Here is a 25,554-nt window from a genome sequence, read left to right on the forward strand (position 1 = left end):
TGAGCACGTGGAGATCCTGTGATGCCCCTGAGCCAAGGGGGATGCAAGGAAACATAAAGCAGTAATTGACTGATAAAGCAGATATGTTTCATTTTGTATTACAAATAAAAATCTAGAAAACAAAGCAATGAGGACAGATTGTCAGAGGTCACAAGATCCCACCATCCCTGATCAGGTGGTATTTCAGATGCTTCAGTACCCTGTGAATTGGGCTTTGTGAACATTTGCAAAAATGCTGACTAAACACTGCAGGACCTTTTCTGGGCAACCTGTTCTGAAAAGACGATTATTAGGTGTCTACACTTTTTTAAAAGCATAGTCACTTGGAGATCCTCCTCATTACTTGAATATTTCAATTAAAACATTAGTTGTTGCCACAGACAAACTGGAAATACTGCAACATAAAATGACATTTTATGTTATCTCAAACTCACCAGTGCAAACGCACATAGTGTGATTACAATCTGAAAAGAGAGCTATATGTTTTGACATTTGCATGCATTGGAATACAGCTGCAAAAAAATGAATGTCAAGTGACTTCAGTGCTGCAGGGGCAGTTGATCAATGGGGCATGACTGCATAAACTGTGGTAACTAATACGTAACTAACTCTCACCTTTCAGTAGGATTTACAGCAGGGAATGGAAGCTTTAATCTTGGCAAGGTCTTTGTTGTACTCCTCTGATATGCTGGAATAATGAATATCTGCCATTGTTTTTCTGGGAAGGAATATGGTCAAGGACAAAATGCCAAATATAAAAGGATTTGCAGGTGATCTAAATATATCACCTCACTAGCTGGAGATCTAACCATGACTGTTATCCACTGGTGACCTAAGATCCTGACTGTGAAACAAGCCTGTGCATACTCATCTTCTAAACTACAGTGAAAAATGTCAGAAGAAAGAAAAATATTTCTTCAAAAGTGGTGATTTTCTAAAGCATGGTTTAAAATCTTCCTGAAGGATCTGACAGCAGCTATGGAGTTATTGCTGAAGAGAACTAGATGCTACACACTCAGGGTTTACACTGCACGTGCGCAAGAACTTCTCTTACTTTGTGTGTGGCCATAGTTTGACTAATGCTGATAAAGCATCTCTTCTGACAAGCAAATGGAAAAGTGAATCTGTCAAATTCTAGTAAATAAAGACACGTCTTCCTGCCCAGTGGATCTCTGAGCCACAAAATGCTGGAGGCTGGGAGCATTTAGAAGGTGCATCATTACATAATGGCCCCACTGTTTTGTTCCCCCTATGTCTGCTGTGGGCTATTGTTTTTCCCTTAAGCACAGGAACCAGTACCCCCAGAATAGAAGGGAGGGTAGAGAAACACCAAAAGGGAGAAGCAGAGACAGTAAGCTCAGGAAAAAACACAATTGATCGCATGGGAGATAAGTGGAAAAAGAATGGGGTGAAGGATTAAAGAGTCAAAAATGCAAAATAGCCAGAGGAGGTGCTTAGCTGACATCTCCAACAGTGCCCATTGCTTCATGAAAATGTCTGAGGAAAAAGCGGATGCTGCGGGGTGCTCTACTTGCAGACAGGACAGGACAAGGAAACAAGAAATAGGATCTGCAGTTGCTGAGGTCTCCTCTTGTTATGCTGATTTCTTCCACTGCAGTGGGTGGTCAGCTTGGGCAGGAGAAGGAGAGCGTGGATGAGGATGCCTTGGGACTTGGTGGGCATGAGAAAGGGGCAGGTGTCAAAAAAATGAGGGGGAAAAGTGCAGCCAGAACCTCAGCAGCAGGGTTTGGAGTCAGAGGAAAGACTACAGCCTGAGGCACTCAATACACCGAACAGTAGGATTTCCCCTTTGCCACTACAATGCCATGGATCAGAGAGCACAGCCATGCCTGTCACTCTACGGTTGAGTTTTCAACTCAGATCCCTATTAAGCAGTGCTTTGATCTCATCTGGGGTGGCTGTTCTTACATCTACTAGCTAATACTTCCCCTGGCAAAGCCACAAAAATCATGGTCTGAATTCTAATTCTCAAAAAAGCTAGTGCTATGCAATGCTTCAGAAACCCACACTCAGGATGCCACCAGTGCACTGGATTGCACGTGATGAACCCAGTACGGTGTTTCATAGCTCCAGGTTTTGGCCAATTTTTCCTGCAACCTCCAGCTCTCTTAAGTTCATCTAGAGACGCATGCATGCAACTACATAGTAATGCCAAAGTTCAAAAATGAATTATTTTTTTCACTGATTTTTCAGAGAAAAGTGGGACATGCTTAGATTTGCATGAAGTATTACATTTTACGGCTCTTTGATCCGTAGAAAAAACATACATCAAACATACGCCCTATTCTAGCATCCCAAATCACAAAACCAATAATGAGAAATTTTTGTTTAATAATCTTGAAAAAATTGTCCAATATAATGTTCTGTACTATATACTGCTTTTCCAGTCACAGAAGACAGAAGGAAGCTGTTCTGAAAGTATTTGGTTACAGGGAATTAAGAAATGCAAAGGGTATGTTCCTGGTGTATAAATTGTGACGTATGGGATATTTGTGGTAGCTGTAAAGCTATCTTAATGTTTCGGTGGTTGAGCATCCAGTTAAAATTATTTCTATTAAAATTTTCTCTGTAATGATACTCCTGTGTCTCTCAGGTATTGTGCAGGTTGCTTCGTTAATCTTAGTAGAGCACACATGGATTTCCTGATAGAAAAAAAAATTGAAAGAGTAGGTACTATTTTATCCCAATTCTTTGCTATTGAATATAACTCCAAGACATCAAAATACCTTTTACTATACTATAGAGCTTGCTCTTCCTTATTTGAAAGTGGCAGTACTACTATAACTTATTTTTAGAAATAAGACCGCATTTGTCTTAGCTTTGTCTGTTTTGCCTTCTTCGTTCTGACAGCATTGTCTCCTGAATTCATCCCCTTTTTGGTGAGTATGTGTCTGCATTTACATGGCAACTCTATGGGAAACAAAAAGAAGTTGCATCTTGGGAACTCTACCATATATGGATGAGATTTTAGCTCTGCCGTTAGATCCAAATGATAGAATTAGCTGCTTCTTCAGCATATTGATGAGAAATGCTTTGAACTGATTGGCTAAAGCTTGATCTTAATTTAGGTCACTATATTTTCATTTAACATAACCTTGCAGATAGGCTGAAAAGAACAGCTAAAATAATACTGCCTCCCCAGCACTACCAAAGCTGCTGTTCTCAGGAAATGACATAAAATAGACAGGAATTCAAATTAAAATTGAGTCTGAGTAGCTGCAAACATTGCAAGTGTTGGGAGTTCAAAATCCAAACTTGGCATCGCCTCCCCAGACTACCAAAGCTGCTGTTCTCAGGAAATGACATAAAAATAGACAGGAATTCAAATTAAAATTGAGTCTGAGTAGCTGCAAACATTGCAAGTGTTGGGAGTTCAAAATCCAAACTTGGCATCATCTGTTGTCTTTGACCCTAGATGTATGGGTTGGGCTAAATGCAGGCATCTGAGAACCACATCAATTTGGAGATCACCTCTCATATTTCTCCCCTCCCTAAATGAAGGCCTAGTGCCCATTCCCTCTGACTGCAAATCTGAATTCCATACATCTTACCGCAGCTGTGGTGTGTCTCTCTTTGGGAAGCCTGACCCCTGTGGTCCCCCATCCAGGGTGCAGAGGATCAGATGTGTGAGATGGGAACTGCTGCAGGCATTGGACCATATGATCGTTCTCAGCCAGTGGCTTATATGAGCTCACTTTCCTTCTCCCCATGAATAAAGAGTGCTTTGTTGGTACTGCAGGATGAAAGACTACACGCAGGCAGTTCCCATGGTATAGTGGGTTTGCAGAAACTTGGCAAGGAGGAGAGGTTGGCGCCAAATATGCTGTGTAGCTCCAACCAGCCTGCACCCTGGTCTGCATCCCTCAACCTGCTGTTGCAACCCACTCTTGTATTGGCCTACTATTGCAGACCGGGAAGATTAGTGAGATTTTTCTTTCAAAGTGGAGGATCATGCAAGGAAGCCCAGATCTACCTGCCTACACTGTGGGGACCTAATCAGCAGGAAAAAAGAACTGGGGAAAAAAGGCCCCATGCCGTGAGGCACCCAGCCATCCTCCCCCCCGGGCTCTGCGGCCCTATTGCTCTCCTCTGCCTGCCGTGCTGTCCCGGCTTCACACCTGCATTTTGTCTCCTGAACCCATCTCCATTTCTCATCGCTAAGAGGCAGGAATTAAGATCTCTTTTTCTGGCTGGTACCTGACATGTGCTGTCGTTGCCAAGAGAGAGAAGTCCTTCTCAAACAGTACTCCTTCTTTGCTTTGTGCAAACGCAGCTCTTAATGGATTTTGTAATTAGCGCAGCCTACTTTTCCAAGGTTTATAGCAAACTGTAAAGTTTGCACTTTGCACTAAAACTTAGTGGAAAAAATAATAATAAATAAATGATTCTCAGGCCTTGAAGAGTTTCCGTACTGGACGGCAGGAGCTGACTGTGCTGACAGGACGGAGCGTTGCCAATTCTATGTGGTGAAAGATGAGGAGTTGTCCCACGCCCGGGAGAAGGGAGCGCTTCTCTTCCCAAGGACGTATTTATGCGTTAGTAAGTAGCAGCTTCTGTTAAAAGAAAACATATTACAGAAGAACGTGATTATAACTGGGAACAGGGACTGTTACTAATCATCCCTAAATGCAAAAATATTACAAACTGTTTGATACATATGGGTAGGACAAGGCTGTACAAACTGAAATCACAGACCCATATTTTAAGGCAGAAGCTGTTGGGTTTTTTTAAGCTAACCAAATATTAATCCCTTGACAGAGGTTTTAGAGACTGACTTTCTGAAGATGGAGCGACTGTCAGTTATTTTTCACTTTAGAAATTAAAGGCAGGGCACTCATTAGCTTTGAGAACAGGTTAGACATCCTAACTCAAACCCTCAGTTTATTTCTCGCTCCTCAGCTCCAGGTGCAGTTGAATTTCACTGCTGGCTTCCACGTGGCATCACAATGATTGCAACCAGATTTGGAGCCTCTGAGAATAAGTACCTATTACTGGTCTTTAAATGGGAAATTGATAGAACCTTTAGTTGCAGGGAGCTTGCATGCACTGTCTGAAGCACGAAAATTCAAAGTTTATAAGCCCTTGAGAATGATTAAAGAATCTTTTACATGTTTTGCTCCTTTTTGGCAAGCATCTTGATACTTCAGATTGCTAATAGGTGTTTCAACTTTTCCTCTGGATTATTTCATTAAAACTGAATGGACAGAGAAGGACAGCTGACAATAAGTTGTCAGTATTAAAAGGTATTGAAGAAACAATGACATAAACCATTTCCCCTTTGATGAAAGCTTTAACATGTGAGTGAAGTTTAAAGACACATTGGGCATTAATGTTTATATCTTCTTCTTTTCTTGCTATCTTTGTCCCTTGTTGGGAATATTAACTAATGATACACAGAAGTGAAAACAACCTTGGTTTGCAGAAGACTTGTCCTTGCCCCTCATAACAAGATAATTGTCGTCTTCATACACTTCTGGCATATTTAAAAAGCACATAGTTATAACAAAAAGGCAAACCTTTGCCCAGAAGGCTTCTAGTGGTGCCAGGTTCTCCATCCTTTCCTCTTTGATCTGAATCTATATCCCTTTGTATATTTTTGTGGAGTCGACAGGGTACTGCATCATTGCCCTTCCTGATGGCAGCTTCCTTTATTTTTCTAAAGAAGCCACGATTGCCACTTGTCAGTAAACTGCTGTAACCAGCTCCTAATATTTACCGTTCTTTAACAATAAACTTAATACTACGTGTGGTATCTTTTAATTTTTAAAGGTGATATAAGCAGTGAACTCGCAATCACAATATCTGTGTGAGGTAACAAAAATACTGTTAAGGGAATTTAGATTTGTAAATCTCAAGGTTTTTTTCTATACTAGCAAGTACCATGCTTGTTTTATGGGCTGTAAAAAATGGAAATTAACATCTCGTGACATATGCAAGTTGTTCTTACTGGCACGGTGAACATTCAGTTCCTGGGTCTTGGAGCTCCCATCACAAATGCTCCTGCACTGGAGCAGTGATAGATCCCTACTCCCTCTAACTTGTTAAAGGACTTTGGATCTTCACATATGTGAAAAAAGAAAGGACATGTTATATAGAATTTTCTTAGAAAATATGTTTAGGGAAGTATTTATTGACAAATATTCTTAATAGGACCATAATTATATCCCCAAAGCATAAGGCCAGAAAAAAAAAATATTAATATAAAGATCAAAATATAGAAATATTTTATTTCTTGATTTCATTTTACTCCAGTGTGTTGTGCCAAGGTGACACAGCCTATTTTACAGTGCCTATTTACTGGGGATGTAATAATTAGTATTCATCTTATAATTTTTTTAAGTTGATAAGTCCATGATAGTCAGTGTGTGAGAACTACTAGAAACTAGTTACAATTCCATCAAATTGACTGCTATAAGTGTATTCGTTGTTTACTTTGAGAAGTAAGACTTTGATGTAATGCCTGTGACTGAAACCTCATTGATACCCCTTACGGGAAATGAGCAGTTACTTATCGAGGCTTTGAGATAGGCACAAGTCCCTGCTGGTGTAGGGAGAGGGTGTCTGCTGGCAGCTGCTGGTGCACAGGTGGGTTTGGCTGGGTGGGCCAGACCCAATTTGCAGAAATGTTTGCGCTACAACTGCTAAGTTTTAAAATTGGGCAGGCTGTTATTCATGTTTGAAACAGAGGACAAATAAACTGTTTGTTGTGCCCAACCAGGGTTAAAACTTGCAGGGTGAGTGAGTCTAGGTCAGTTTATAAATGCATGGAGGGAGAGCTGAAGCAGTAATCCCCTCCCCCACTGAGCACCGATGGTTCTGTCACAGTTCATATGGCACCTTCACAGAGGATTTTCTTTTTCCATTCCTAAATCCCAGAGGTTGGGAGTAGCACCATCAAGGAATTCCTGCATCCGGAAGCTGCAGGACGTGAATTGTTGAAGGATCGCTACTGAGCACGAGTGAAGAGCAGAGCACAAGCTATAGTTTAGCATGAGGGATAGTCACTCAAATGCTTAAGGGGAGAGCTCAGCACAGGGCTTTACTGAGGAGCCCAGAGGCAGCAGTCGTGCTGACTGGGTATTTGGATGTTGCTGGTTTTCATCCTTGCTCTTTGCCCAGTGAGGCTGTGTTCACGTTCAGGTGTGACCACCTACCCAGCTGGTCTAGCTTACCTTCCCAAGGGGCTGGATGAGAGCTGGCGACCGAGTGCTCCACGGGACCCTCTGGAAGCCAGGTCTGGTTCCTCCTACTCCTACGCAGCACAGGGTGACAAGGTACGTCCTCTTCTTTCTCTGGAGTGTAAGCAAAGAACATTTAATTTAATTTTTGTCTGGTTGGTTTTTAGTTTATAGCGCTACATCATAATATAAATGAGAAATTTTAAAATATTGAAGGAAGTGATTAAATTGTCACTGAATTTGACAATATACCTGAACAGTCAGCATGCAAAGCAGAACAGATACTAAAATCGGTTATAGATAGCTCTGGTTTACTTTTTCTAACTCTGCTTCTATATATTTGTATTTTGTTATGACTGTACCAGCATGCACACAAAATGAGTTAGCAGCCCCTGTAATGGAAGCTGAGCAGAATACTAAACAACTGTTTTCATCAGTGCACAGCCACACAGAGAGGAGATAAACATTTTCCTGGAGAATGAAACAAAGTAATAAAGCAGAGCAGATCCCCGGGGCACAGCATCACTTGAGGCATAATAAATAACAGCATCGTTACAGATGCTTCTGTTCCTCCAGGAGTTAAGACTCTGTGTGATATTATAGCTATAACAAAACAGATTTTGGATGCACAAAAATGAATAAAGTGAGACCCAGAAATGGATCTCTTCTCTTTTCGGGAGTGAAGAGAGTCCCTAGGTGGTTTGCCGCTTCCAAGTTGGGAGAGTTCCCCCCCCCCCCCCCCCCATTCCTCTGCTAGTTCAGCTGCTGCAGGGAAGACCCTGGGATTGTCCCGTTACCTGTCCCTCCTGTGTGCTGCTCCAGAGCACGCGAGGGCACAGGGCAAGGAGAAGGAGGGCCACAGCAGATTTTACAGCATAGGTTTTCCAAGAAACCCTTACCTTGCCGAACCCAGAAATTTTAGTTCTTTTTTACTAGTTTATCCATCTTCCACAGCACAAGGAACGTAACATGTTTTTCGTGATGAACAAGGCTGGCTTTAAGGGAGGTGAGCAGGTTTTGCTGACATCAAAGTAGGTTGGACTTAGTTTGTCTTAATACAGGCTGTGAAAAAGGCTATTGGCAATAAATGCAATAATGGAGATAAAAGAATGGATAACTGTTTAGTCTGAGAAAATGCGTGAGCTGGGGATTTCCAAGGTCTCTGAGGATATAATTATTATGAGAAAAATTGCCAAACAACAGGAGTTCAAAGGTAGGAAAGTACAGTAGCTTCTGGTTAACAGGATGACTCCTTACTGAGCCTCAGGGGATGCAGGGCTGCCTCTCTTCGTACACCCCTGGGAGATGTGCTGTTATACACTGGAGTGCTGTGCGCAGCACCTGTGTGGAGTTAAAGGCTGATGGACCTGCTCACACAGAGTGAAAAGGTCATGTTGAAATGGAGTTCAAAATAAATAATTTTAAAAAAGAGTTCAAAACATTCTGCAAAATGCTTTGAACAACTACGGAAATAAGGCAGTCAAATATTGTCTTGGTCCTCACATTCAGAGTGAGTCCCGTGTTGGACGTGAAGTTCGGGGATAAGGATTCTGTTTTTCAACCCACATTTGATGGTCAGAAAGAAGAACAGAAAATTAAGTTTTATCTTCACTGGGCATTTCTGCATTATGTTTGTCCTATTACGTGGTCTTGCTCAGTGGAATGGGAGATATCTGATTTTCAAGTGTTTATCTGGGTGGAAGTGAAATAGTTCTGCAATGTCTGGTACCTTCGTTAACATGTTGAGAATGAATGATCCAGCCATACCATTCCTCCAAGAGAATAATACTTGTTTCATAGGTATGAACAGAGCCAAATGATTTTCTCAGCCATGCTTGCATGGAAAGAGAGTCATAAAAGAAGTTTAGACAAACAAAATTCCTCTAGTTACTCTCTCATAAGAGGAAGCTGGTTTTGAGACCAAATTTGACCCATTGTGCATGGAAACTGGGGAGTTTAAGCAAGTCATAAATGTATTGTTTTGAGTACCTAGTGTAGTTCTGGCAAGGGGAAAAAAAGTGATCTATTTTTCAGGATCCTTTTGTGTTGAATAAATCCTAGTGGATTCTGTTTTCTTTCTCAGTTCCCTTGGGTAATTCGGCTGGGCAAGGAATAGCCAACACTCCTAAATTGATTGTTAGCATGAAATTTGCAGTGGTAAATGTTGGGAAATGTTTGGGTAGATGCAGCCCAGAAATGAACAGCTTTAAAGTTACACTGGGAAATCCAGGCTTCTAGCATACATTTGTTAATGAACATTAATGTATAGAAACATGACTGGTTTCCAAAGCTTTTAATGAAAGGGATGAAAATGTTTTACTCTTTGGTTACTGGGTCTCAAACCCTCAGACTTATGACAGATATCCTTAGGCAGAATCAGCTCAGTGCCATGGCCCTGAGGGCACTACTGGTCCTGCTTGTCCCTACCCAGCCTCCCCTGTGGCCATCCCCACCCTGCCCATGGCCCAGGACCCCATTTCAACCCAGCCTGGGGCACCCAGACCTGACTAGATGTATGCCAGAGGAATGCTGGTCTCCAGCCCTGCCTCATGGGTGGACCTCAGACTCACGCTTCAGCCTTGTCTCCAGCCCTGTCTCTGTCTTTGCCCTTTTTTGCTCCAGACTGGACCCTCTGGATGCCCCCTGACCCTGGTTCATCGCTTGCTGTGCCTGGGGCTGCCGATGGACCCCGATACCAGCCTGATGTGTTCAGAGCCCATGAGACAGCACCCATTAGTAAGGGCACCCAGGAGGACCCCATCTTCTCCTCCCTTGTGGAGGAGCCCCACTCTCGCTGCTCCCTGTCATTCTCAGATCAGGTCTTGAGGTTAAGCAACTCAGGGGTGGTGCAGAAGAGCGCCTTAGCAATGTGAAATAACAGTAAAACGTGCATGTGAGCCGCACGGCACTAAGAGCTTTTTAGCTTAACAGGAAACGATCTATGTTTTAAAAGGATTGCATTGTGTTCCTTCATAAAGAAATTCTTCTTTGGAAGAATTTTTCATAAGTCTTTCATTCTTACTTATTTATTTCTGACTATGGGATTTTCCCAGTAAGTTTATGCACATGCAATAATAATGTCCTAGAGGTTGTATATATCACCCTGACACAAACAAAATCATGCTGGACCAGGTTGGCTCTGTTCAACCCATATTTGATGCTTACTACTGTCGCTGGACCAACCAAGTAGCTGGAGAGTTTGGTGTGTGCAGTTTGGATACTTCATTCTGTTTTTTCCTGTTTCCTGAAATTTGACATTAAAACTCTCAGGTATGACTTCTTAACAGAAGAAAATACTTCTATCAAGTTTCCAGGCAAGGCTGAGGAAGAGAGATTAATAATTCAAAGATTTCTGCTGCTTTCAGAGTTTCGGAAGCCAGGTGTCTTGTTTGATATTTTCCAAAAGGTCAAATGCATGTAGTTACTGGCAATGAAAAATTTCGTATTTGGGTGTTATGACTGCACTTTACAGCAAGTGAGCAATAAAAACCTGGCAGTTAATGAGTATTTAGAAAGTTTGATTCAACTTGCCTGGCTCTCCTGGAGATGATTAGTACAGCTGTATTCACTAATCATGTGGTCAAGGGAACTTTTTCTCTGAGCTGTGGAATTGCTCAGGGAGGTGAGCAGTCTCAGGTTGACCTTTAGCAGTGTTTGTCAAGGACTTCTGCACTGTATCAGTGCACGCTGCAAGAAGAAAATTTCCAGTACATTTTCAAAGTAGCTCTAAGGAGAGGTGGATGGGCTTTTCTGGTAGGATGGGAGCTTTTACTTGCAAAAAAAAAGAAACGATGTAGCCCTGTTCTGCTTCTTTAAGTCCTACACACATATCTAACTCTAGCAGCCCTACAAAAGACAGCCAACCAGCTAAAATTTTATTCTTCTATGGCAATACTGAAGATTAGTTTAAAAATAAAAATAAAATTGCCTCATTTCTTGCAATCTGGAGCTAACAGTTTTTCATAGTGGTACCTTACTGCAAATTACTTTATCTTCAACGTAGCATAACTGTGATAGCCCAGTGCGGCACCTAAGCCTGTAAGCTCTGGTCATAGCCATGAATTTTGGACAGTCACATGGCAGAGAACACAAAATTTCTGCAGCCATTGTTGCAGCTGGGTGTAAAAAAACCCCAAATTCTCTGCATAGCAGAGACAGTGAAGAAAGTAGATCCAGACTGTAGGGTTGGTAAAGCTGTAGATACACCTGAACTGACAAACTGTGGGAGACAAGATCATCAGAAGTTGGTCTGTTTTCATTCTCCAAGTCTAATTAGGCTAGAAATCTTGCAAGATTTGGGTTTCTTGCAAGATTTCCGGTAATATGTGATTTTTGGCCTGGGAGGAAATACCATGAGAACAGTCTTTTCATGGACGTTTAAGTAGTAAATTTTGGTTGGAGCCAGCAGCACAGAACATGATGAGGTGTTTGCCAAAAGGGAATTGGAAAAGATGAAAAACTTTGAACATTTTTAGGCAGAAAAATAATGATGGTATTTAAGTCTTAGGGAAAATTCAAACTGGTTCCTATATTATCTAAATAAGTTTCCTTCCCTTTTAAGGTGATGGAAATCTTCCTTTTTGTCTTTGTTGTGCTTTGAACTGTATCTTAAAGCATTAGTATAGTTTCAGTACAGCTGTTCAGTCTGCATACTTTAGGTGAAGATTTTGAGGACAAATATATTCAGCCTCTGCTTTTCTTTCTCAACGTGGATACATCTTCACCTCCTCCACATGCTTACTTTCTCTAGAGCTGTCTTGAGTGTCTGTTCACTTAGTCACAAGCACAGCCATACACTTGCACTCATTAACAGGCTTTCTTTGGGCTTAGCTGCACCACTCTGCCAGAAAATACCATGGCTCCGTATATTAGCTTATAAAGATAGTTTTTTGAGGGGAACCAATATTTCCGTGTAGGGTGGGGATCTATTGGTGTCATGTCACAGTGAAGTTTCCTTGAGCTTGTAACAAGGCCCCAGGTGGACACCCTTTTACAATATTATTCTTGGATATTAGAAGTCTGCTGCTTTACGGTAAGTGATGGGGAAAAAAGTATTCCTTCCCAGAGCTTACTGCAGAGCAACAGTATGGAGTGAGTAAACTAGGTCAATACAAATAATGGGACATGGAGTTTCAGTCCTTTAGATAGCAGCCCATTTGATTGAAGGATTGGGGAATCCAAAATCATACTAGTTTAGATTCAGGTCCCAAATTATCCTGTAAATAAAATTATTTCATAGAATGGTTTAGGTTGGAAGCGACCTTGAAGATCATAGAGTTCCAACTGCCCTGCCATGGGCAGGGACACCTCCTGCTAGACCAGATTGCTCAAAGCCCCATCCAGCCTGACCTTGAACACCTCCAGGGATGGGGCATCCACAACTTCTCTGGGCAACCTGATCCGGTGTCTCACCAGCCTCAAAGTGAAAAATTTCTTCCTAATATCTAATCTAAATCTACCCTCTTCCAGTTTGAAGACATTCCTCCTCATCCTATCCCCACATGCCCTAGTAAAAAGTTCTTCCCCAGCTCTCCTGTAGGCCCCCTTTAGGTACGGGAAGGCTGCAATAAGGTCTCCCTGGAGCCTTCTCTTCTCCAGGCTGAACAGCCCCAACTCTCAGCCTCTCCTCATAGGAGAGGTGCTCCAGCCCTCTGATCATCCTCATGGCCCTCCTCTGGACCAAGTCCAACAGGTCCATGTCTTTCCTGGGTTGGAGGCTCCAGAGCTGGCTTTCAGACAAACAGTTCTTGTCTCTGTCATACATATATGCCACAGCATGATAATCTGTGAATAATGCCACTGTAACTGGAATTCAGATTAGCTTGAAATTTATATTTCGGAATAACAATTTAGGCTGAAAAATTTGTAATCAGTAAGCTATATCAATTCACTTTATTTTGAACCATGCTGTTAGGATGACCATCAGCATTTGCTTCTGTTGTTACATTATATATATACACACTCACGCCAAGCTCTGCTCTTCTGGATTTGCTTATCCACTAAAGACAAGACAGTACTTCTAACAGCTAGATGTTAGATGGTCCTTCCACACTATTCAGTATAGAAGAAAAAGCATAAAATATCAATTACAGCAAAACCAAATGAGTGTGAAAGATTTTCCTCATTTAGAATGGTGTTACAGAATATCAACCATGATCAGTTGTTTAGTCCTAACACTGAATAGATGAGAAGTATGCTTTTACAAGGCTAAATAGTTTTTAACTGCTCCTGTTATCTACCGATACCGTATACTTTTAGTTTTTGGCTTCTTTTATGAAAATATTTTACATCTCAAAGGGCTGGGGGGATGGGGGCTTTTATTTTGTTTGGCTAGTCTTCAGAACTCTTCCCATATTTCCCAATATTAGATAAAGGTAGGTAGATTAAACCAAATCACTGCTGACATGACAAGTCACAAGGGATCATCCTGAGCCTTCTGTAATTCTATCAGCTCAGGTCTACCATGACTGTTCCACTCTACAGTAACAATTTGTACTTTAATTTCTCACTTGCTGAAAGTATGTCCTGTTTCATTCCCTGAGAGAATAAGCCATAGGTGATCACACCGTGCCCAGCCAGCTGTGTCCGTTTTCTCCCTTTGATTCTTTGACAGACTTCAATCAAATTTACCAGAGATGAAGTAAGCTTAATAAAAATAAGTGACTCCATGGTTTCTACTTGGATAGATACTACTATATGTTATTTCCCTATAAGACATCAGAAACACCATCCAGAAGAAATATTCAGAGCTGGGAGGACCAGGAGTACATCTGTAGGAAACCAGACTTCATCAGTACTCATGCTCACAACACCACTGGTTCCTAAGGAGCTCTGCAACAGCTAGCAGTAGGTGCTGCAGATCTTGCCCTCTTCCTTTTCTCGATCATATCTCTCATTATTCCTGTAAGACAAGGAAACAAAGAAAGGAGAAATGAAGCCAGGGACCAATATTTGTTCTTGTTCACTTCTTTAGTAAGATCAGAGATAGCAAGGAACAAGCAATACAGCTGAGGGGAGTTTCTTGTCTTGCTAAGGAGAACTACGGTCATCGTCCCATTCCCTGTTGAATTTATACTCCATGTGTAAAAAGGTTTGGATTTTCAGAAATTTACAGTTTACTTCAAGATAAAGTGAGCAAAGAGGTGAATGGTACACTCTTCGAGAGTGTGAGATGTTTTTCTTCTCACCAAAACTGTTTTCATCCATTTTGTGAGAGGCTATTTGATGTGCTAAGTCACATAGCAGAAGAATTCGCAGGGCAGGGGACTCTGACAGCCTTTCTTTTTTTTTTTTTCCAAACTATGCAAGATTTCTAATTCTGGGTTTGCCATGATAGCTTCCCCTAATGGCTTTGACACAATCCTAACATAAAAATAGCTTTCATCACTGTGCAGTCCAATATAAACAGCCCCAGAAAACACCTTCCAGACTTCCAGCAGCCACTTGATATCCCCTGTGGATAACTTTTTTGCTGCAGTAGAGTTGCACAGAATCTATGAATTTACTCGTTTGAATCTTACAATTGCACCTTCAGCTCTGCAAGTTATATTAGTCCTACTCCAAAGTGAGGTTACTGCTTTAAGCATTATTTCTCCCAATGCTATGAATTTTTACCCACAGTATCCTAGATTTTCCTACAGTCTTTTCCTTTTAGTTCCTTCAATTACCATGCCCTTCATTGACATTATACTCCCTGACTAAGTGTGGATCCAAGCATTCTTGAACTGAGTGGAAATTCGTATCCAAATTGTGGTTCTGAACCAACCCAAAATCTTAGATGACAATCCCATTCTCAGGAATAAAGTTAAAATTGGCTAGAGATCAAGCTCACACATCATTAGACTGCTTTGTGTAAGTTTTGTATATGTTACGTTGTGAATAGTAAGATTTTCTTTTTTTTGCATCTATTTCCTTTCTCCTGATGCATTTTTTGCAATGCTGTAGCCCTAATGGCAGTTAATAAAAGAATAGTGAAATAAATGTTGGTGAGAGAATCCGAAGGAAGTTTCATAGCTCTTAAATCAAATTAACTTCTGCAGTAATGAACTAATCAATTGCCTTTCTCTTCTGTATGATTCAAGACAGAAATTGTGATTTAAGTTTTCATTAATTTAGCATTCTTTTTGTACAAAGGCTTTAGAAAGTCATAGAATTAACACATAGTAAAATGAAGTGCTGAGCTCATACCATTGAGAAAAAGAGCTGTAACACCCACATATATCATGTCTTATGCTGAAGACCAAAAATAATACCAGGCATGCCTAAAATTGCGTGTCCATTATTCTTTCCCTGTAAAAAGTGGACAATAAATATTACTATTTCGTATAGTCATGTTAGAGGATTTGGATTAAGATGTTGGAGCTGTTACTCTCCTTGGAGGGAAATTATGTTTTAACACAAAACCAGGTTCAAGTCGTCACAGGTAAAAATGGTGATGTCAAATCTGGAAATTAGGTGGAATCTGGAAGAAGAGGGCTGTCTTGTCTTGGGCACTACATCAAGGAATGCTGATCACCTTTTAGACCGTATGTCTGATAGCTTATTAGCAAAATATTTCATATCACATTTGGTCTTAATGCTGGGGGAGAGGACAAACAGGATTTGGAAAACCCAAACAACATGGAGTTGTAGTATGGAAAACAACCACCTCCAAACCAACAGTTGGACTGATGGCTGAGACAGCTAGCCAATACCCATCTCTTATTATTACACTTGATGGGCAGGTTGTTATAGGGTATGTTTAAATTCCAGAATATGCCACCTATCCCCAATTTAATAATTAATGTTTCACCTGCTGAAACACTAAGAGCAGGCTTTGATGCTATTAATCGCCATATCATTCCCAGCTAGTCAGTCCTGCTGACAGTGACACCTAGCTCTTCTGTAATACAAAGCTTACAAACACCAAATGCAAAAAAAAATCCTCTGTTTTTTTTCCCAATATGCAATAGGGGATGTTGGAATAATAATCATAAAGATGTTGGCATCTAGATCTGGAGATATCTGAGAGAAGTTTTTTTGACTGTCCTAAAGTAGGCATTTGTGCAAACCTGATGATCACAGTATTCACAACTGATGGTCATCCGAGACAAGAACTGTCCTTCCCCAAAAAACCCAACTAACGGACCCCTATATTTACACAGGTCCCATTCCTATGGTTGAAGGGACATAGGACACCTTCTATGACAAGGTGATTGCTTAGTGAATGAAAGTGGAAAGGTGTTTGATGTTGTTTACCTGGACTTTAGTAAAGCCTTCAACATGGTTTCCCACAGCATTGTCCTGGAGAAACTGGCTGCTTATGGCTTGGATGGCTGTACGTTTTGCAGGCTAAAAAACTGGCTGGATGGCTGTGCCCAAAGAGTGGTGGTGAATGGAGTTAAATCTAGTTAGTGGCTGGTCACAAGTGGCGTTCCCCAGGGCTTGGTACTGGGGCCTGTTCTCTTTAGTATCTTTATCAATGACCTGGATGAGGGGATTGAGTGCACCCTCAGTAAGTTTGCAGACAACACTGAGTTGGGCAGGAGTGTCAACCTCTACAGAGGGATCTGGACAGGTTGGATCAATGGGCTGAGGCCAATGATATGAAGTTCAACAAGGCCAAATGCCAGGTCCTGCACTTGGGTCACAATGTCTCCATGCAGCACTACAGGCTTGGGGAAGAGTGTCTGGAAAACTGCCCAGCAGAAAAGGACCTAGGGCTATTGCTCAACAGCCGGCTGAATATGAGCCAGCAGTGTGCCAAGGTGGCCAAGAAGGCCAACGGCTTCCTGGCTTGTATAGCGTGGTGAGCAGGACTAGGGAAGTGGTTGTCACCCTGTCCTCGGCACTGGTGAGGCCTCAGCTTGAATACTGTGTTCAGTTTTGGGCCCCTCACTACAAGAAGGACATTGAGGTGCTGGAGTGTGTCCAGAGAAGGGCAACAAAGCTGGTGAGGGGTCTGGAAAACAAATCTTATGAGGAGCAGCTGAGGGAAGTGGGGTTGTTTAGCCTGCAGAAAAGGAGGCTGAGGGAAGACCTCATTGCTCTCTACAACTACCTGAAAGGAGATTGTAGTGAGGTGGGGGTTGATCTCTTCTCCCAAGTAACAGGCAATAGGACAAGAGGAAATGGCTTCAAGTTACACCAGGGTAGGTTTAGATTGGGTATTAGGAAAAAATTTTTCCCCAAAAGTGTTGTCAAGCATTGTACCAGGCTGCCCAGGGAAGTAGTGGAATTGCCATCCCTGAAGATATTTAAAAGATGGGTAGATGTGGTGCTTAGGGACATGGTTTAGTGGTGGTTTTGTCAGTGTTAGGTTGATGGTTGGACTCGATCATCTTAAAGGTCTCTTCCAACCTTTCTATGATTCTATAATTGTATGAAAGAGTGACTTGTCAGCAGCTTTGGAGAATAAAGTTGCAATAGCCCAAGCTTAGGCAGGCTTAATTTACACCGATGCTCTATCAAATTTGGAACATTGCTGTTAAAGATGGCAATATTTTAACCTTGGAAGAACATTTATTTGAACAGTGCCCTCAAGCATGCTGCACTCTAAGGAGTTCATATAAGTTCAGTATTGTGGACTAGAAACCAGCTTCCAAGTGTCAGACAAGTTTTGGTTTTGCAACCATCTGCATTCTTTTGTGTTTCTGGGAAACTGGTCAACAATGAGACATGATCCCAGTGTGGCAAGGTCTTAATTCTCAATGTTTGGTTGCATGCTGCCAAAACCACAATGCAGTGGGCTCTTCTATTTTACCATAGTAGGTGAAATTAGTAGAGACGTGTTAGGCGAAATTATGAACTGATGGCAAGTACATCCAGATAGGTTTGAATAAGGTGAAGTATAAAAAACATATAAGGGTTATGTGGTTTTCAGCTTTGGTAATAACACACAATTTGGATTTTATAATTTCACCCAGTACCCCAGGAGCACAAGTTGTGCTTTTTGACCTCATTAGCACAGGCAGCAGGCTGAGCATGAGCTTCAGTTTTTCCTGTATTTTTTCTTCTTTGCACACTGAGATACATTCATCCTCCCAGGAATGCTTTGTTTGTGTGCTTCTGTGACTTTGACAGTTTCTCAATGGAGAACAGGTCCTGTCCAGTCACACGTTTCTTGGCCAAAATTATGTTATTTTGTGTCACAGAGCAACAAAAATGTTTATGGCCAGAATCATCTGCAGTGAGATGTGCACCTCAGTAGTATTTGGGTAAATCAATTAGATATCTTGTGTCATATTGCAGGCCTTGAGCAGCCTGACAACCACTGTAAACCAAAAAAAAAAAAAAAAAAGAAAAAAGAAAAATTGGAGCTCTGCCAAATACAGGAATCTCGAATTCCTGTGTCCTGGTATGGCAGACATGGTAGTCACTCTCAAACTGTGCAAGTCAGCCAAAATTAGTGGAAAGGAATCCTTTCTTCTAAGCTTTATAGTATTGTACAGGCCAGTTAAGAGGTACCAACTCTAATTTATACTAAGTTGGCAGTGGGAAAGCCTAGAAAGAAGCTATGGAAGACATGCTACTGTCTATTTTGTAAAAATTTAGTTGGAGTTAGGCTGGGATGTAAGTCATAATACTGTCACACCTGAGTGAACCTGCCTATGTGAACCTCCCCATCAACAAAGACAATTCAACCACTTGTTTTTTCCTTCAGCAAATAAAGAAAGTAATAAAGTAGATCTGGGCTGTGGGAGCTCAGGGAGCTTCAACTGCGTCATTTGTCAGTTCTTATTGCAGAAATTCTCACACAATCATAGAAGCATTGGTTGGGGTGGGCATCTGAATGTCATTCAGTCCATCCTTCTGTCTAAAACAAGAACTATTGCTGTCACTAGATCATCATATCTATCACCAGCTATCATTGACTATCATCAACACTGGAGCAATGGCTTTGCTTAGCTGAATATTGAAAAGCAGGAGAGTCCACCCACTCTCTACCAAGCTGTTTTCAGTGCTGCACTGTCCTGCTGTTGAAGAAATTCTTCCTAATATCCCATCTGAATATCCCAAGTCACGACACATGTTGTTATGTTCTCTGCTACTGCCAAGAAAAGTCTGACATTGTTACCTCTGTAACTTCCCTTCATGTAGTCATAGGCTGCTACTCGATCCCCCTTTAACCTCTCCTTTGCCAGACAAAAGAAATACAACTCCCTCAGGTTTTCCTCATAGCTCATTTGCTCTGTGGCCCTGGCCATCTTGACAGACACTTTGTTGACCCTCTCAAGGTTTTAACATTCTTCTTGAAGTGTGTGTGGATTCCCAGAAGCGAACACAGCAGACCAGCTATGCCCCACTCCCCCAGCAGCAGATCAAGCAAGAAATAACCTCCCTTAATCTTCTGGCCGTGTTCCCCCTAAGGTAATCCTTAGTGTTTTACTCTCTTCATGATGGGAGCACATGGTTGGCAAATGTTCAACCTGGCATCCACTGTAAAGCCTGGGTCCTTTTCGCTGAGGTCACTGCTCTGCCAGCCGGTTCCCAGCCTGTACTGATGCCTGGGATTATTCTGCCCCAGATGTAGTCCCTCTTCCTGAATTATGCGTTCTCTGTTGCCCCAGTCCATGAGTTTCTCAGGTCGCTGTGAACTGAAGTTCTGCCACTTGGCATGTCATCCCCCTACTTTAGTATGGAAACCGTGTCCACATGTCTTTATTGATTGATTAAACAGATGTGTTATGTCTGAATGCTGAGAGTTGATCCTAACCTTTCCTCCTGCTTTGCATTGTAAACCATCTCTCCTGTATGGACTGGACCCTAGGTGAATATTGCTGAGAGGAGAAGGTGACCTGTAATACTCACCAGATGGCTTCAGCCCACACTGTATTTTTTAGAGGAGGACTTTCCTGTGCTGCTTTCTTACAAGCTGATCTACTTTAGCTACTCAGAAAACAGCTGTGGTAGTTCTTAAGTACTGTTTACTGATTGAAACCATGTAATATTATTAGAAACATTTATAAGTATTGAAAACACAACAATGCTGAATGATCTAGCATCTTCATGGAACAGCTGGTATGCTGGTACCATTCTCTGAGATATGTTTTTCAGCTGTAAATTTTGATTAAAAGAAGGGGAAAAATGAGCACAACAGTGGGAACTGTTCCAAGGGCAGCGATAAAGATCTCCTTCCTTGTCTGGAATTGCCCTTTAAGCCCTAGACTCTTAATCAGCAGCAAGAGGAAGCAAAAGCTTCCTTCCCTGCCTAGACCTGATTTCAACTAAGATGTGAGAGTGTCTTTCACAAAATACTCCCGTCACAACCTGTGTAAGAGACGCTTTTAAAAATAAAATAAATTAAAATAACTTGGTCTTTTGCTTCCTTCAGTTGTTAGACTAAATAATAAGAAACCAGCACCCTTTCTGATGGTCACTTTCATGAATACAAAGCTGCCCCTGTTTCACTGAGATAAAGCAACTTCAACAGTGTGCATTCTGCTTTGCCAGATATGGTTCATCTTATTTAGATGATGATATTTCTGCAAGCAATCTATGTCCAAAAAGTGAAATCTGCTCATTTTTATAGGAAAAAAGTCTAACTGAAGTTTGGTTGTATTCTTCAAAGCTTCCCACACCTGGAAGTGTTTTCCAGTTCCAGATTTGGCAGGGAATTGGAACCATTGTCCTAAAGTGGATTTCATACCATGTCACATAAAAAGCAAAATTTTCTATCTTACTAGCTCAAAGTGGGGAAGGAACATGAGACAGACTAAAAAACAGAGGCACATCTATACCTCATTACTGTAAAAGATCCTCTGGCCTTCCCAATGCTAACACAGCCCAAAGAAAGGGAAACCTGATGGAGGGGTGACTGGATCTGAGGAATGATGAATCCATATGGAAACGGGCTTCATGAAAGGAAGACTGACAGGAACTGAAATCAGAGATAGCAGCAAAAGGTAGTCAGCTGCTGAGGCAGAAGAATGTATTTTATATTTTGAGTGTGTGGCTTGGCAGGTTGCTTGACTACTCTCCTTTGAATACACAGAGCAATGGGGGAAAAGATTTGTGTTTAAGTGTTTGAAGGCATGGGAGTGATCTGATCTGAGTGAATTAAGGCAGGATGTTTCCTGGTAGAGCATCTACATGTTGATATCGAGAGGAACTTTTATTCCAGGGATAGTTAAGAATGTGGGTACTTTCAAAAAGTCCCATTAACCATTTCTGTGAATCCTTAAGTGGTGACAGTAGCAGGTTTAGGCACTTGAGAAAGTCTTCCATTGTGTCTCCAAAGGAGAAAGTTTTTGTGGGTTATACAGGATAATCATTACTCCGAATATAATGAGTCAGGCTGTAGATCTGTCATGGAGAGCTTTGAACTCATAGCAAAAAGCCATAATTCATAGCAGTTACATTTTGGAAACTTTACTTAGGACGGCATGCAGCCATGCCACTACAAAGAATAGGAAATGTCACTAAATCTGCTAAGTCTAAAGTACTGTATTGTAGTAAGTGTTGCTCCCATTTTATTTTTTTTTTTCCACCAGTACTAAATCTGTCTTTCCCTGAAGGAAAACCATGTTTTCCCTTTGTTTGCATGTTTGTTATTTTTATGACCTTTGGCACCTTGTGAAAGCTGCCACATGGAAGACAAAAGAGCTATAGTCTCTGATGTATGACTGATGAAGTAGGCATCTAGTCATGTCATTAGAGCTGGAGAATGGAGCTGTATCATACTTCAAGTGCTTCTATCTGGGGCGCAGTTGAATATGATCTTAAATTAGGTTTGCTGCCGAGTAGCTCAGACCAGTCTGTGAAACTTCTTTTCCTGTTCAGGTCTGCTAGCTTTGATGTTCTTATCTACAGTACTTTCAAAATACAAAGTCTACCCAGGGAAGTTCAACCTCTGAAGTTAAGTGTGAATTTAAACCAGTATAAATACCCTCTTTTTCTCAGAACAGTTCCAGTGGTCTTCAGTATAGTTATTTCATTCTTGCAAAAATTGGTGAAATTTGTGGATTTGTTTGCACAGCCTGCATTTTTGTTCCTGACAAGTTGTCTTCATTTGCAGCTGATATTCAGGTTAAGTGCTGGTGAAAACACTTTACTTAAATATTAATTGGACAGAGTCCAAAGAATACATTTCAACTAAAAAAAGCTGACAGTTTAAAATCCTGACCCAAATAAAACATTCAAATTCAGCTTGTGGGCCAGTGTAGTACGAGAAAGCTTTTAACTTTGCAGCAAAAACTTATTGGCTCAGACAGAAAATGTATTCACATGTCGATCAGCATGACAGGAACAAATGCTATATAACTGAGATGCTGATGTTCATTATCCCTGCCATGTTGAGTCAGATGCTTTAAGCAGACTGCACTGTTCAGCCCAGGTAGGATGCAGAAGGAGCATGCGTAACTCCAAGTAAACCTTTCCCATCTATTTGTGTCTTGTTGCTTGTCCTGCAGTTTTAAGGCAACTCCCAAATGACAGAAATGGGGTATTTGATAGGTATTAGAACTTGGCGGAGAACAAGCAGAGAACTAACGAGTGAGCGGGACTATTTTCGGTTGGAAACTAGAAGGTGCGGGGTGTACAGGTGGCTGTGGGATATCCTTTGTATCTGGGCAGGCAAAGCAGATCAATAGGAAAGAGCTGATAGCAGGGCTCCAAAGGGCGATGGGTTTCGGTGAGGAGGGGAACGGGGCTGACGGTGATGTTTACTTACACAAGGGCAGTGTTGTTGCTGTGGGTTTTAATCTAAGTTAGACGCGTGAATACAGATGTCACTAGGAAAGAATTTGAAATGTTCAGGTTGCCAGAGGTTGTGAAAGACATTAATAAGGGGTGATAATGTGATTGGTCACATGTTTGTTCTGAAAGTATTTTTTCCCAAGACAGCATTAGTCTGGGTTATTCACGCTGCCCAGAGCGGAGAACATCCATGATTATTTTGACTTCACAACGTTCAGTGTCATGCAGCGCTCAATTCAAGGCAGTAATCATGAATCATGGGTTTTCTTACGTGTGTATCCCATTGCCATTCATTAGCTTTGGGTTTGGAAGGGTTTTTTGATATGAAAATAGAAGCATATACAAGAGAATGTATGCCTGCAGAGTGCCATGTTTTGTCCCTGCATTTTGAAATTTTCAGAAAAAATATTGAATTGCCAATTTCTCCACAGAAGCTGATACATTGCACAGACATCACTGGGTGAAGGCATAGCTGCAATTGCAATGTAGCAATGAGAGGGAAGGTTAGCTCTGAGATTTCATTTTTAACAATTGGATTCCAAGCTAAGTTTAGAAGGCATTCTTTATTATAGGCTTTTTTGACACTGGCAAAGGGTTAGTTAGCTGTTACAGACAGCTTGGCAGCTAGGATTTTATATAAGTTCCTGTTTACCAAACACTTATATTTGCCAAATGCAATTGAGATTGAGCTTCCTTCGGGTATTTGTCTAAGAAGAAAAGGCTTTTGACCATCAGATTAAACATTGAAGTTGTTTCTATGATCAATACCAGAGAAAAAGATGTAGTTTCATCAATAGAAATAAAGCAAATTGGAGAAGATTAAAGAGATAAGAGTAAAGAGGATAGGATGGGGCAGAAACAGGGATCAGAGTGGGGAGGGAGGATAGTAAAGAAAGGGAAAAGGAGTGACATGGGCGTGGGCAGAGAGAAACAGAAAAGGTCTCCAAAAGTAGGATAAAAGGAAGTAGGCGGTAGGGACTGTGAGGAACTAGTGATTGGATTCTGCTATCTGAAAAAGCTCAACAAAAGCCACGTGTGTCTCCTCCAGTGATCTGCCTGAAGAGAGAAGAGCAGTCTGCTGTGAATATTACTGTTGGCTCAAACGACAGAGGTCTGTGCCATGATACTGAAATTCCAGCTCTGCTGATAGGCACTGCTAGGATTGTCTTTTATAAGATCTGGAAAACAGCATGCAAAATACTGCATGTGAAGAATATTAAATGTGTAAAATCAAGCTGTCTTCAACCAAGCCAGAAATATTGTTACCTATACCGTTTTAAGCTGATCACCTGTAACATACATTATCATAGTTTCTGAATAGAGCATACTATGACCTTTTTCCCCTCAATGGTGTCATAGGTTTGTCTAACATGAATTATGTCACCTTGAGTGACTTTGAGGTTTTTTTCAATATATTGAGAAGTATTAGTAAAACCTTTTGGAGGCACTGGAAGTATTTTCAGAGGACTAATGATTTCTTATACTGTAATGCAACTCTGAGCTGAATTTGTAAAAAATTTCATTATTGAATAATACCTTGAATTGAACTACAAGGTGTTATCTGTGTGAAATAGTTTCCCTGATAGGATTCCTCTTTAGAAAAGGGAAGTCGTACATAAAAAAAAAAAAAGTATCTCATAAAATAGCTCTTACAAAAGTGAATTTGATGTTTTCAAATTACCATGTTCTGCAGGCATATCAGAAGATCTAGAGAGCTTGTAGGGATTTAGTAAAGTACTGGCTTAAAAACGAGCTAAAGAATGCTTAATGTCTCAGCTTTCTCACTAATTACTATGTATTTTTAGTGGCTCCCTATCTTTTAACTAATTAAAATTATGGTTGCCATACTCCAAATAACATATGTAGCATACTAAAGTTAATAAAGAGCATTGTTGATTATAGTTTATAAATAGCACTCCTAAATAAATGGCAAAAGGACACTGGTCGTAGTTATCTAAATTTTTCTTTAACTTGGAGACTGCTCATGTTGCTAATGTAACCCATCATTGAATTCATTCCTACTATAAATTTTTAGTACTTCTGACTTTCATTAGGTCAAAATCCCTGAGTAGGTCTTAATCATGTTATTAATTTTTAAACAGCTTTGAGATACCAATAGAAATTACTCCTTTAAAACCCAATAAGTCCTGACCTGTAGTTCTTAACCTATCCCTCCTTAGACACAACTAGTGTTGTTTTTAACGGGAGTGCAAACAAGTCCTAAATTCAAATTCAGCATCCTTATAGAAGTAAAAGTCAGCCTTATCCCCCACACCATCACTACTGCAGTGATACACAACTTCAAAAAGGCAAAATCTGTGAAAATTCAGAATTTGTTAAATTGAACCTAAGGAGAGTAAATCCTCACAGGCTACAAGGAGGTTACTGAAGGACAGCATACTGGAAACCCAGCAATAGTGTGTACCACCTGTTAAGAAAGGCTTGATTAAGGGTAAAAAGGAAGCAAGCATGTCTAATCAGCACAATGAGTAGGTTATTAGAATAAGAAGACATCTTTCAAAAAGCTGGAATTGTGTCCAAACGAGGAAAAGACAATGGATTGTAAACTCTGGCAGATTAATTGTATAAAAGCAATAATGCATGTCAAAATAGAGCTCAAGGAACAATGAGCAAAAAGGATCAAATGAATACTAAATATTCCTTCAGACATATCAAGAGC

Source organism: Charadrius vociferus, unplaced genomic scaffold (genome assembly GCF_000708025.1).
Source record: "Charadrius vociferus isolate BGI_N301 unplaced genomic scaffold, ASM70802v2 scaffold103, whole genome shotgun sequence".
Lineage (NCBI taxonomy): Eukaryota > Metazoa > Chordata > Aves > Charadriiformes > Charadriidae > Charadrius > Charadrius vociferus.